The sequence below is a fragment of the Schistocerca gregaria genome, chromosome X (assembly GCF_023897955.1).
Source record: "Schistocerca gregaria isolate iqSchGreg1 chromosome X, iqSchGreg1.2, whole genome shotgun sequence".
In the NCBI taxonomy this organism is placed as follows: domain Eukaryota; kingdom Metazoa; phylum Arthropoda; class Insecta; order Orthoptera; family Acrididae; genus Schistocerca; species Schistocerca gregaria.
Genome location: NC_064931.1, coordinates 158212375 through 158227155, shown reverse-complemented (window position 1 = coordinate 158227155; position 14781 = coordinate 158212375). Strand labels below are relative to the sequence as shown.

The 14781-nt window shown below is 42.4% G+C and overlaps 1 protein-coding gene and 1 pseudogene across 1 annotated transcript in view; both read right to left on the bottom strand.

Annotated features, from left to right (window-relative positions):
• Positions 1-14330, bottom strand: part of LOC126298552 (organic cation transporter protein) — a 416359-nt gene extending 402029 nt beyond the window's left edge. The window contains exon 1 of the mRNA XM_049989909.1: positions 14250-14330. The gene's annotated coding sequence lies outside the window, so the exon portion shown is untranslated. The remainder of the gene's footprint in view (positions 1-14249) is intronic.
• LOC126300022 (5S ribosomal RNA) lies at positions 12022-12139 on the bottom strand (annotated as a pseudogene).
• Positions 14331-14781: the final 451 nt, after the last annotated feature.

The window sequence follows — 14781 nt, the reverse complement described above, 5'->3', positions numbered from 1 at the left end:
ATCATCTGAATTTCTTCTTGGTGTAGTAATTTTAATGAGCAGTAGTGTATATACAGCATTTGTTTCATCGGGAGAGAGTTCGCTCTTAACTCCCGTACTTTTCTGTACCGTTGCACTCGCCGGTCAAATTAGTCCCATTTACTGCCTCAGAAGTCAACAAAGCGGGTTATATGACTGCCTTTGGAAAATCTACCCAGGCGTCATTGGTCTACACCAATCAAATTTGAGTATGTGGAAACAGTACAATCAGTAATTTCTTGCGTTACTACATTATAGTGACCCACTGCAACACCTAATGAATGACTGTGTATGACAATCTAATGTCCCGACAAGCTTTGTTGTTATTAATTGGTTATGACATGTAGATGTGGCTCTAAAAGATTTTATATAGTGAGCTGTACAAAAAAACATACAAAAAACGAAATCCTTAAATTAAGATAGCCCTTACGTGATTCTTGCGTTCTATTTGCTTGAAAGTTTCGGTGAACATTGTCTGTGCTGAAATGAAGAAAAACTGAACGAAGAAATCAATTTCGGATCTTGTTCGACGCGTTCAAGAGCTCCGCACGATTTAGTGAAAAGATGAATTTCTATCAAAATAACTGTTTTCTTTATTTTTTTAGTTTTCTCCTAAAAAAAATGAGTTGCACACTTTTCTTGGGTACTTTCTGTTACCACAAAGCGTTCACCATCAACTACAGCGTTCCACAGGACGGCTGTGGCTTAAGACAAAGATCTGAACAAAGAAAGAAAGAGGTAAGATAATACCCGTAAACAATTATTTCACCATTGTCTTTCGTTGTATATGTGCTGTCTTATAAATCTCTTCACTTCATTGCTCAAACTGTCACTTCTGCGATAAGTGAATGTCAAATATTACTTTGCAATTACAATATACGTATGGGATTTGGATATACGCCCTAATCTCATTCTTCCCCTCTCTATATCCATCGCCTTCTTGTCCCTCTCTGACAAGGAGACGGCACTACCGTGGGGTCGGGGATTTCTCCGAAATTTTGTGTGGTGAAAGAGGACCCCTAACACCTCATGTGGTTAAAGTATTAGGACGCACTACCCGGAAAATCCCAAGAAAAATCGATCCAAAGTTTCTTAGGTGCCGTATGAGTGTACAATGTTAGACCATTGGCGTGCCGCCGTCCGGAGTAGATGGTTGGAGTACGGACTCTTACGCCAGATGCCTCGGGTTCGATTCCCCCTCCGGCACTTGTTTTCCTTGTGTTCCATTTTCTTTTGTCATTCCACGAATTATTCAAAAAGTTTCTCAAACCTACATTATTTTTAAAACATTATTTTAGCTCAAGAACGTAAAGTTTTTCATTGACTGAAAAGTATACGTGCTCGTTGGTCTATTTGGTTTTATGGGGTTTCAAGGTTTAAAGAGACTTTGTAAGGGTCTCCTTCGGATTATAACGGTCATCTGCGCATATGACTGTGTGCGAGCCGTGGGAAATAAATGGCAGTTTGTTTTTCGATTTCGTCGTGAGCCGATGTGCCTGTTTCAAATTTCAACGTGTTATTCCGATCCGAGGTTAAACATGTCGACTGAAGAAGTTACTGGCTCGTCTGGAATAGCAGAAGAAATTCCTGAAGAATCCATTCATAGTGATCTATCAAAATTACGATTGAAGGACGCAGTGGTGTATTATGAAAAGCTGTTGATAGAAAATAATATAATTGCATCGACATCTTCGGAAGAAATCTTGTTTATAATTATTATATGTATAAAAATTGAATGTTTCCCAATCGACTTTGTTATTCTAATGAAAAACCCAATGTTCCTCCTCATATACTTTACAATGAAAAATGGAAAACCCACCGCCATGAATTGTGTTGTTGGACAAAAAGAAAATAATTTTTATCCAATAATGTAATTAATTTGATAAAGATAATATAAGTTTGAGAAACTTTCTGAATAATTGGTGGAATAACAAAAGAAAATAAAACAGAAGAAAAAAAGTGCCAGAGGAGGAATCGAACCTGACACTTCTGGCTTAAGAGTCCGAGTCTTAACACTCATACGGCACCTAAGAAACTTTGGATGGATTTTTCCCGGTATTTTCCTGGTAGTGCGTCCTAATATTTTAACCATGTGAGGTGTTAGGGGTTCTCTTCCACCACACAAAATTTCGGACAAATCCCCAACCCCACGGTGGTGCCGTCTCCTTGTGAGTCCATCTTTTCCTCCACCTTTCATTGCCGATCTCCTCCCCCTCCACCCCACCCTCACTCTCTGTCCATCACGTCGTACCTCTCTCTGTCCATCGAGAGAAAAAAACAAAACCGCACATTTTCACAACTGGTTCCGGCAATGAATTTTATTACTCATATTCGGTTCTAGTAGAATCACTATACATATTTGTTCCAAAAACTATGTAGCCTATAAATGTCTGAATGAACAGGGTGATTATAATTAAACTATCAAAACGCTGTAGAAATAACACCATTGGTTAGAATGTCGTCAAATTGCAACGGAATATTATCGGAAAAGGGGGAAAACGTATGGCAGAAGAAAAAAATAGTGTGAAAAATGGTTCAAATGGCTCTGAGCACTATGGGACTCAACTGCTGTGGTCATCAGTCCCCTAGAACTTAGAACTACTTAAACCTAACTAACCTAAGAACATCACACACATCCATGCCCGAGGCAGGATTCGAACCTGCGACCGTAGCAGTCGCACGATTCCGGACTGCGCGCCTAGAACCGCGAGACCACAGCGGCCGGCCAAAATAGTGTGAAAATTGATCAATAGATGGCGCTGTATGCGTCAGAATACGTAAATGGAAACAACTGTCATGCGCACGACACATTGAAGTTGGTATAAACACAATGAGTACACGGCTTTACCTCATTTCGCGTCTGCGACGTTTGCCACGACTGTCTCAATGCAGAACCGCGCTCTGCTTGTAAAGGTGCATTACAAGAATGATGACTGTGCACACGTCGCTCAGCAGAAGTTCCGGACACTGCAGCATTTGAAAAAAAGCCGTTGGTCCGATGACTGCCGTGGGTCTCGAGAAAATGATTCGGAAATTCGAAAAGACGGGCTCTTTTGGTGTGCATCGTAGTAGAGGAGGAAACGACGTCAGTGGAAGCGGTGGCCACAGCAATGCAGGAAGTGACGAGTGGTGGTGCGGAAACGTGTAGTGCACGGAGAATTGCTCGAATATTCGACATATGCCGGCCGTGGTGGTCTCGCGGTTCTAGGCGCGCAGTCCGGAACCGTGTGACTGCTACGGTCGCAGGTTCGAATCCTGCCTCGGGCATGGATGTGTGTGATGTCCTTAGGTTAGTTAGGTTTAAGTAGTTCTAAGTTCTAGGGGACTAATGACCAAAGCAGTTGAGTCCCATAGTGCTCAGAGCCATTTGAACCATTTTTTATTCGACATATCCCTGAGCACGGTGCGTTAAATCTTACGAAACTTCCTTCTTTGCTATCCATTCAAAATTACCCATGTGCACTAGTTGCTTCCTGTTGACCTGCCAACAAGAAAGACCTTTGCTATAGAACTCACATGGAAGTGGACAATGATTGGCCGTGGAAGATTTAGCCGACAGACGAAGCCCTCTTCAATCTGACAGTATATGCCAATACACAGGCGCGCAGGATTAGCCGAGCGGTCTCAGGCGCTGCAGTCATGGACTGTGCGGCTGGTCCCGGCGGAGGTTCGAGTCCTCCCTCGGGCATGGGTGTGTGTGTTTGTCCTTAGGATAATTTAGGTCAAGTAGTGTGTAAACTTAGGGACTGATGACCTTAGCAGTTAAGTCCCATAAGGTTTCACACACGTTTCAACATTTGCCGGCCAGTGTGGCCGTGCGGCTCTAGGCACTTCAGTCTGGAACCGCGAGACCGCTACGGTCGCAGGTTTAAGTAGTTCTAAGTTCTAGGGGAGCGATGACCTCAGATGTTAAGTCCCATAGCGCTCAGAGCCAATACACAGAATTGTCAAATATGGGCAACGGAAAATCCACACGCAAATCAACCAGTACCACTTCATCCTAAAAAGGTTACTGTGTGGTGCGGGTTTACAGCATCATTTATCATAGAGCCATATTTTTTTCCGAAGAGACAGGTGCTTTCGGTCCTGTTACCTATACCGTCACTAGTAAACGCTATGAGTGTCTTTTGCGCAACCACGTCATTCCAACTCTCCAACAGCGTGGTTGTGTGGATGAGATCATTTTTATGCAAGATGGCGCACCTCCGCACACTGAAGCGCCATTTCGGAAATGCTAGAATTATCAGCCGCCATTTCCCTACAGGCTGGCCGTCCCGATCACCTGATATCAATCCGCGTGCCTTCTGGATGTGGGGTATCTGAAAGATGCTGTGTCCAGTGCTTAATAATCGATTTGATTTTGGTTGCTGCTTTTATGCGGTTTTTGGCCTCAGAACAATTAAAAAGCGATGTGAGTGATGCTTTTTATGCGGTTTTTGGCATCAGGACAGTTAAAAACCGGTGTTTCTCATCCGATGTGATATGGCCTAGGTGTGGTGGATAGGCTTACGTAACTAACAGTATCACAACTGTAAATCAAAAATGGTTCAAATGGCTCTGAGCACTATGCGACTTAACTTCTGCGGTCATCAGTCGCCTAGAACTTAGAACTAATGAAACCTAACTAACCTAAGGACATCACACACTTTCATGCCCGAGGCAGGATTCGAACCTGCGGCCGTAGCGGTCGCTCGGTTCCAGACTGTAGCGCCTAGAACCGCACGGCCACTCCGGCCGGCAACTGTAAATGCATACACACTAAGTAGTGCAGTTTGTTTAACGTCAAATATACACCTTAGGCGTTGTTGTATGATTCATTTGTCATATGTAGTCGACTACTCTTAAATTATGATGTTTAGAGCACCATCTATTGCTATATTTTGTAACTATTTATTTTTCTTTTGCCGTACGATTTCCCGCGACCGCTACGGTCGCAGGTTCGAATCCTGCCTCGGGCATGAATGAGTGTGATGTCCTTAGGTTAGTTAGGTTTAAGTAGTTCTAAGTTCTCGGGGACTAATGACCTCAGAAGTTAAGTCCCATAGTGCTCAGAGCCATTTGAGCCGTAAGTTTCCCCCCTTCTCCGATAAGATTCCGTTGCAATTTGACGTCATTCTGACCAGTGGTGTTACTTTTACAGCGGTTTGAAAGTTTAACTTTAATTATAATCACCCTGTATATTAGAGCATTAGCTAAGGAACTGAAGTAAACCGGTCAAGAACGTTTCGAGATTTTTGCTCACAACGTCCACCCAAATATTTATTAGAGTAACGTTTAAGAGTTTGTAGCAAATTTGTCAAGTACTTTTGTCGAAATTTGTGGCAACAATGTTCCCACTTGGTATACTACGTTTAGATTTATGTATCATAGTGAGTCACATAAGACGAACACCACTTTTATATCGTGTACAGTTACACATATCGAAACGCGGTTTTCGAAAAATGTTAGAGCGTCGATGGGTACGTATATTTTTGTTTGGTTAATGTTTTTAGCGCTGTTGGCAACGGAGATATTGAAGCAAGTACGTCATTTTTTTAATGAAGCCGTATACTTTTAATAACTCCATTAGAATGCGCTTGAGAAGACAGTTACAATGATATAGCGTTTATTAATGTTGACGTTGAAACCAGTCGTAAAAAAATTCGAGAAATGTTCTACAATGTGAAAGCACGGTGGCCGGAAACGGCATTTGCGATGCAAACAAAGCCGAGCAGGCGTCTCGGAACCAGGCTCTGTAGTCGTGTACCGTTACGTATGTCTGCGCTACGACAATAAAGCTGGACTTCCCCTTGAACCAACTTACACCATGGATGCAGGTTTACCTATGAATGTCGTGTATGAAAATATGACATAAGCTAGAATTTAGAGTATCACAAAAGGCTTAGAAAAACTATTTCACATTTGTGTACCCTCCCAGGTTTAAGTGAGCTGGAACAGAGAAATCAACTGTTCAGTCTTCAAAAATAAAGAAGTCTCATGCCACACAGAAAGTACCTACTGTATTAAATATCTAACATTGTGGTTTTTAGAGGTAAGATACATGCTGCCGGACACCAGTCTGTACGTACACTGCTCTAAATTTTATCATATGGTATACATTCGTTGAACCAAACATTTTATTAAAAATACTTTGATGATGACCTGTGCATCGAAAAATAAATATTCTTCTTAACGGAATGTTGTTTCATGCTGACCGTAAGCACGCAATAATAGTGTTACCAGCTACGTGCAATACACGCTGTCGACGTATTTGACAGCGCAGTGCAATTTAGTACATATGTAAATAAACAGGTTACTAACAATGATTTGGTAATCACGCGAATCACATGACATAAAATTTGTATTCCAATAAAATAACTTTATCCTTTATTTAAGCATGTGTTCGAACTGTTGACCATGGACTGTGAAACGTCCCCTTAGAAAAATTTATGAATGATTGTGCTGATAAACCCCTTACGTTATTTGATTTTCAAACAGCTGAGCAAAACAGAACGCACTCAGACATTTCTCTCTTTACTTATTCTGATCATCACTAAACGGACAGACAATATTTTTAGCGCAACGCAATCTGACTTTCAATAATCCCCACAAAAGAATGGCCCTGACTAACAATAACCTATACCTTTCATGAATCACTTACCTCACAAAAATCTTCGCTAGCCGAACTACTGCAATACAGCGAGCGCCAATACATATATATATATATATATATATATATATATATATATATATATATATATATATGTTCATGATATCCAGTATTACAAATTTACTCTCTCTCATGGACACACGTCCAGATCATCCGCTCTCAAAACTCCACCATCTCTTTCCCCACATCCACCATTGCTGGCGGCTCACCTTCAACTGCGCAACGCTACGCGCTGTTAACAGCCAACTGCCCAACACTACAATAGCAAATTCCAACAATGCAAACCAGCCACAGACCGCACACAGCATAGTCAGTGATTTTCATATAGAGCGCTACATGGCGTTACCAACATAAAAACCTAAACAGCCTACTTACATCTGAGAGGCACATTTGCAGTCGCAGTTCGAAAGAACGATGAACAAATGTGATTACAGTGGATGATGTGGTAAAGCATGCACTGGAGATTCGAGGACACATATCGTCTGACGTAGTTGGGGCTTCGCCATAGATTGCGGTTTTGAGGCTCCCCAAAGAAAGAAATCGTCAAATCTGAGGACCTTGCAGGCCACTTGGCAGCAGAATTTCAACCTGTCCAACGTCCAGGAAAGTTATCATGCAGTATTTGCCTTGCAACACAGGACGAATGAGTTGCAAAACCGTCGCGTTGCAGCCACATGCACTTGCGAATATCTAATAGTACTTCTTCCAGGAGAACCGGTAGCAATTCCTCAGAAAGTGCATTTAGAGCGCCTGAGATGAAGTAAGGTTCCACAAAGTAATTTTCTATCATGCCGTACCATACGGTTACGCTCCACGGTCGTTGATGTTGCACCTGAAGAAGCGTGTGGATTTTCCGCTCTCCAGAAGTGCATGTGATGCGAATTTAATTAGCATGTTTAGTTAACGTTGCTTCAACGTTACGGAACACACGCTGGAGAAACCTAGAGTCGTCTCTTAGTTGCTGATGGGCAAACCGACAAAATTCTGTAAGACTTTTGAACTCATGGTCGTCGATTGCCTGATGTAGTAACAGATGATAGGTAGAAAATCCTGTCACTGATACTTGTCTGGCTGAGCCCACATTCCTTGGCAATATGTCTCGCATCATTGCAGATTCATTAGCGTCGTAGTCAAAACAGCTTCTTCGTGTTCTCTATCAGTTGCAGTCTTCTTTCTTGTTCTGTTTTTGTCGTTCAAGCAGTCTGTCTGCACTAGCGACTTAATAATTTGTGCAACTGCCTGGAGTGTCAGACATTGGCAATGCGGATAGATAGCCCTATACCGCAGCACTGTTTTTAAGGTATTTCTTTCACATTCGCTATAAAAGTTGTATATCCACCTTCCCCTCATTGGTGCAGATGTCTGCACGCAAAGAATGTTCCAGCAGAAGTGAGCGGCTTGCAGTGCAGACAATTAACTAGGCAGATGTGTTAATATTCTGAAACAGCATAGTACGAGAGCTCTCCTTAGCGATGTTTGCACCACTATTGCCGATTCTGCCCACCTAGCTCCCAAATTCTAGGACATTCCTCGAATCTTTTTACGGCAGGTTTCAACGGCAATATTAACTAACACTATATCACTTTAATTATCTCCTCAAGGGCTTTCGAATGCAGTTAAAAAAGTACACGATTTCATTTAAAAGAAAGTACTCCCTCGACGTTCTAACATTTTCCGAAAATCGCGTTTAGATATGTGTAACGGTATATGAAATAGCAGAGGTGATACGTCTTATGTGACAACCTGTATATGTTAAAATATTTAGCCTGTGTCAATCTGGATGTTTATTAGAGTATCGTGTAAATATCTGAAGTAAACTGGTCAAGAACCTTCTGAGATTTTTAGTAACAACGTTGCCACTTTATCACTTTATACATCTACATCTACATTTATACTCCGCAAGCCACCCAACGGTGTGTGGCGGAGGGCACTTTACGTGCCACTGTTATTACCTCCCTTTCCTGTTCCAGTCGCGTATGGTTAGCGGGAAGAACGACTGCCGGAAACACTCTCTGCGCGCTCGAATCTCTCTAATTTTACATTCGTGATCTCCTCGGGAGGTATAAGTAGGGGGAAGCAATATATTCGATACCTCATCCAGAAACGTACCCTCTCGAAACCCTGGACAGCAAGATACACCGCAATGCAGAGCGCCTCTCTTGCAGAGTCTGCCATGTGAGTTTGCGAATCTCTCTAATTTTACATTCGTGATCTCCTCGGGAGGTATAAGTAGGGGGAAGCAATATATTCGATACCTCATCCAGAAACGCACCCTCTCGAAACCTGGCGAGCAAGCTACACCGCGATGCAGAGCGCCTCTCTTGCAGAGTCTGTCACTTGAGTTTGCTAAACATCTCCGTAACGCTATCACGGTTACCAAATAACTCTGTGACGAAACGCGCAGCTCTTCTTTGGATCTTCTCTATCTCCTCCGTCAACCCGATTTGGTACGGATCCCACACTGATCAGGAATACTCAAGTATAGGACGAACGACTGTTTTGTAAGCCATCTCCTTTGTTGATGGACTACATTTTCTAAGGACTCTCCCAATGAATCTCAACCTGGCACCCGCCTTACCAACAATTAATTTTATATGATAATTTCACTTCAGATCGTTCCGTACGCATACTCAGAGGTATTTTACAGAAGTATCTGCTACCAGTGTTTGTTCCGCTATCATATAATCATACAATAAAGGATCCTTCTTTCTATGTATTCGCAATACATTACATTTGTCTATATTAAGGGTCAGTTGCTACTCCCTGCACCGAGTGCCTGTCCGCTGCAGATCTTCTTGCATTGACTGCAATTTTCTAATGCTGCAACTTCTCTGTATACTACAGCACCATCCGCGAAAAGCCGCATGGAACTTCCGACACTATCTACTAGGTCATTTATATATATTGTGAAAAGCAATGGTCCGATAAAAAAATAAAAAAAGACGCACCGCGAAAGTGTTATTCTTATAGAACGGAAATCGATAAATGTGATGTACATGTACAAACCATGTCGCCAGCCCAGTGGATGAGATGATGAGGAAAACAACACAACATGGTGACGAGGACGAGGATAACACAACACCCAGTCCCTGCGTGGAGAAAAATCCCCGACCCAGCCGGGAATCGAACCCGGGCCCATTTGCGCGGCATTCCTACGCGCTGCGCACTCTTTTTTTTTTTTTTTATTCTAGGCGGACGTCTCGTGACACCCGTTCAAGTTCACTGTTGATCGTTTTACTCCGTTTTTTTTCTTCTTTTTTTTATTACAGAGGGCAGCTAACCCTCTGACCGAACACGCTGAGCTACCGTGCCGGCAGCACTTAACTATTGGGGCGGACGCCATCTATGCCTCCCATGCAAGCAGTTATTCGGTTTGGTACTGACTGATAGAGATGTTGGATGACCTCCTGTGGGCTATAATGTCAAATTCTGTCCAATTGTCTCGTAAAATCGCCAAAATCCCGACTTGGTTGGAGGGCCCTGCCCATAATGCTGCAAACTTTCTCAACTGGGGAGTAATCCAGCGACCCTGCCGGCCAAGATACTGTTTGGCAATCATGAAGACGAGAAGTAGGAAGTCTCGCCTTGTGAGGGAGGGCATTAATGTTACTGAAATGTAAGCCCAGGATGTCTTACCAGTAATGGCAACGAAACAGGGTGTAGAATATGTTTCAGGTACCACTGTGATATAATGGTGCCGCGGGTAACAGCCAAAGGGAGCCTGCTATGAAATGAAATGGGACGAACACCGTCACCCCTGGTTCTCGAGCTGTATGACAGGCGACATTTAGGCTGGTATCCCACCCTGTCCGATGTGTCTCTAGACACGCCTTCGCTGGTCATCGAGCCTCAGCTCGAAGCGGGACTACCCACTGAAGACGATTCTTTTCCATTCAATGAGATTCCAGGCCGAAGCCGTGTCTGAAAACGCCCCAGACAGTGGTGGGATACCAGTCTCATACGGCTTGACAGCTAGGAGTGAGGCACTGGGGTGCGGTTTCATTTCATAGAACGACCTCTTTGCTTGTCATCGGCGCCACCCTTACAGCATAGCGGTACGTCGATGATGTACAACGCCCCGTTTTGTTGCTGTTCGCGGCAAGTCATCTTTGGCTTGCATTTTAGAAGGATAATGCCCGCCCGCACACAGCAAGATTTTCTGCTGCTTGCCTACATAATTGTGAAATCATACCTTGGCCAATAAGTTTGATTTTATCCATACTGGATAAGAGGTCGTGGTTGTGAATGTCAATGTTAAAAAATATATCGGCTCAACCACTTGTTTATAGTGTTAAACACTAAGATTGACGCGTTTCGGAAGTCAAGCTTACATCATCAGAATAATAAAAAGTAAAAGATTCTGTTAAAACTCGCTAAAATGGAACATGCACAAGGCACGATAAAATTGATAATAAAATTAAAACATCGTGGCTACTTCCCTTGTTGCAGCCGTGTCTTCCAAGGTGCAATTTTGACAGCTACGTGGAGATGCACCTTGGAAGACACGACAGCAACAGGGGAAGTAGCCACGATGTTTTAATTTTATTATTAATTTTATCGTGCCTTGTGCACGTTCCATTTTAGCGTGTTTTAACAGAATCTTTTACTTTTTATTATTCTGATGATGTAAGCTTGACTTCCGAAACGCGTCAGTTTTAGTGTTTTACACTATAAACAAGTGGTTGAGCCGATATATTTTTTAACATTGGCCAATAAGGTCGCCCAATCTCTCCCCCGTTGAGAATGTGTGGAACATTATGGGCAGGGACTCGCAACCAGCTTCTGATGTAGGCGATTTTTCGCGACAATTGGACATAATTTGGCATTATAGTCCGCAGGAGGATGTACAACAACTCTAACAATCAATGCCAAGACGAATAACTGCTTACACAGGGGCAGAGATGTACCAACGTGTTATTGACTTACTCAGTTCGCGAAGCTCTTACTCTTCAATAAATTTCATCCAATTTTTCTGAAAGCATAATCATTTGTTTGTCTGTACATGTACATCTACGAATTTCCGTTCCATTCGAATAATTTCCTCGCGGTGCGTCATCCTATTTTTCATAGAGTGTATGTTAGATATATTGCCTATTTTTATATGACACATATTAAAAGTATGCATAGCTTTTGTCCGTCGATATGTTCATTAGCACTCCGTCAACAGGCCACAAGTGGCCCATCCGGACCATCCGACCGCCGTGTCATCCTCAGTTGAGGATGCGGACACGATGGGCGTGTGATCAGCACACCGCTCTCCCGGTCGTTATGATGGTTTTCTGTGACTGCAGCCGCTGCTATTCGGTCGAGTAGCACCTCAATTGGCATCACGAGGCTGAGTGCACCCCAAAAAATGGCAACAGCGCATGGCTGCCCAGATGGTCACCCATCCAAGTGCCTGCCACACCCGACAGCACTTAACTTCGGTGACCTAACGGGAACCCGCGTATCCACTGCGGCAAGGCCGTTGCCTATATTCATTAGAGTATTGTGTAAAAGTTTGAAGTAACTCGGTCAAGTACTTTTTGAGATTCTAGGTAACAGCTTTAAACAACGACTTGTCTTTAAACACACACACACACACACACACACACACACACACACACACACACACACACACACACACAATATAAACATTTTCATCATTTTTTCTGGAACTTTTGTGGTTGCATCTATTACGGTGGTATTCAAACTAATAGCCACTCAGGAAGATGGACTGGAGCCTGTGACTTACCGCTATTCTTTACGATGCGGCGTAACTGACTCCACATCAAGGAAGTCGACATTTAACGAATGTTTTTGCCTGTACTACGTTTGTTTCTTAATAACAGAGGAGAAATCATTTGTAAATTGTGAAACGTATACTTGTCCCAGTATATCGCATGTTAAATTCAGTTACGGAAATATATCGGGGTAACGACTTCGATAACCGCCGGTATTCTGAAAGAAGACCCCGTCATTTTCAAAGCACAAATGAAACGAGAGACCGATGCGCACGGTAGCCGAGGCTGCGCCAACCAGAAAGCCAAAACGCGACGCAAGTAGAAACACAACACACGTTGTAAACCACCAACGCCACCACAATGTCAAACGTTATCGATAGCGCAAAAATTAGTCGATAACAGATGCGTAAGCGGTGTTAACTCCGACCCTCTCTTGGTTGAAGCGGATTTTAAGCAACAATTTCCACCTCTACTTAGAAGGTCACTTGCTAATTTAATCTCAGCAGCTTCTTCGATCACGCTACCCCAATAGCTGGAAGTGCGTGCACGAATTTGTGTGTCATTATGTTCCATCGAATGACCGATACCGAGGCACCACTGTGGAGTCTTAAATTTACCTGGCTTTTGTTGCGTTTATGCCGCTTATAAATTCCACGAGAAATGTATGCTGTCCGATGTTGAGCTAAAAGACCAGGGACGGTTAAATAAACTTGTCGTTTTAACGAAATTTTCATTAGTCGTAGTACTTTAAGGGGGGTAGGACGTCAAACGGGCTGACTTGGACCAGGAGATGCATCACAGAACATTTTAATTTCCAGTGCCTATACTTTTGAAAATAAATTTATAAAACTTTGTCAGCATCACCAGAAAGGATTCACACTCATTGCAGTGGAAGTTCGAAAACATAACAAAAAAAATTTTTTACGAGTGAAATTTCATGATTTTTTCACTTACTAATGGATGCATTTGTTGCTATAGGTACACTTTTCTTCATAAGTTAGAGAGATTCATCGATGAATTTTGCGCATCATTCATAGCATACTCACAGGTGTATGAAGCTCCAGAATTTATTTAATTTGTGAAAAAACGAATGAACTGTTATATTTTAAACTTCATGTTTAGGAAAAACACAAATTTTATAGTTAATTACCTCAATTTTTACCACAGTTTTTAATAGATTTCGGAAATTCTAGAGTTTATACACCTTTAAGAATGGTTTGTATCTGTGCACAATTCATCGAAGAATCTGTCTTACTTATGAAGAAAATTGTACCTATAGCAACAAATACTGCACTAGTAAGTGAAAAAAATGATGAAATTTCACATGTAAAAAAATTATTTCGTTATGTTTTCGAACTTCCACTGCTATGAGTGTGAATTCTGAATCCTTCCTGGTGATGCTGACAAAGTCTTATGAAATTTTTTTGTAAAAGTATAGACAGTGGAAATTAAAATGTCCTGTGGTGCCTCTCCTGCGCCAAGTCGGTCCGTTTCACGACCTACCCCCTTAATGAAACTCCTCGCGCATATTTGTGGGATTTCTGTCTTCACATGTCTAAGATGCAAAGTTTCGATGACAAATGTTATACGATACTTATCACTTGTATTTTCAGGAGTACTTCCACACACATAAAAAAAACTAAAAGAATTATTTTCTCGTTTTTCCAAACGTAGATACAAATGGGTTACAACTAATAAACAATGGCAATAAATAAGACAAAAAAAAATATAAGCGTCACAGCCATGCCGTTTTGTGAGATATTAATGGACAGGGTTAAGGGGAATATTAACACGGAAGCGGTTAGAAACGCAGCGGCATAACACAGATTGCAAAAGAAAATATTTTTCAAGGAGCTCACATGGAGGGAGTAGATAGGCGGCCTTCCGATGGACACGCGGTAGCGCTGCTGTGTGCGACTTGAGCGACGCGTAGCCAGCGACTGAGCGCGGAGCGCGGCCACGCCAGCTTTTGTAGCCAGCCGCTCTCTCCGCGCCGCGCCACTTGCAGCTCGCAGTTTGTAATCTTCTGCAGTCGAGTCCAGTGCTCCACATTTACGTCTTCCGTATTACCCTAAGTCAAAATGGTTCAAATAGCTCTGAGCACTATGGCACTTAACATCTGAGGTCATCAGTCCCCTAGAACTTTAAAAAATAATTTTTTATTTAATCCAAGAAATTTTGGTTTTATGTCAAAGACGTAGGTGGATTAAAACAAAATGTCCAGACACTCTGTGACCAAAATGGTACCGAAACAGAAGATGACAGACTAAAGGCCGAAATACTAAATGTCTTTTTCTAAAGCTGTTTCACAGAGGAAGACTGCACTGTAGTTCCTTCTCTAGATTGTCGCACGGATAACAAAATGGTAGATATCGAAATAGACGACAGAGG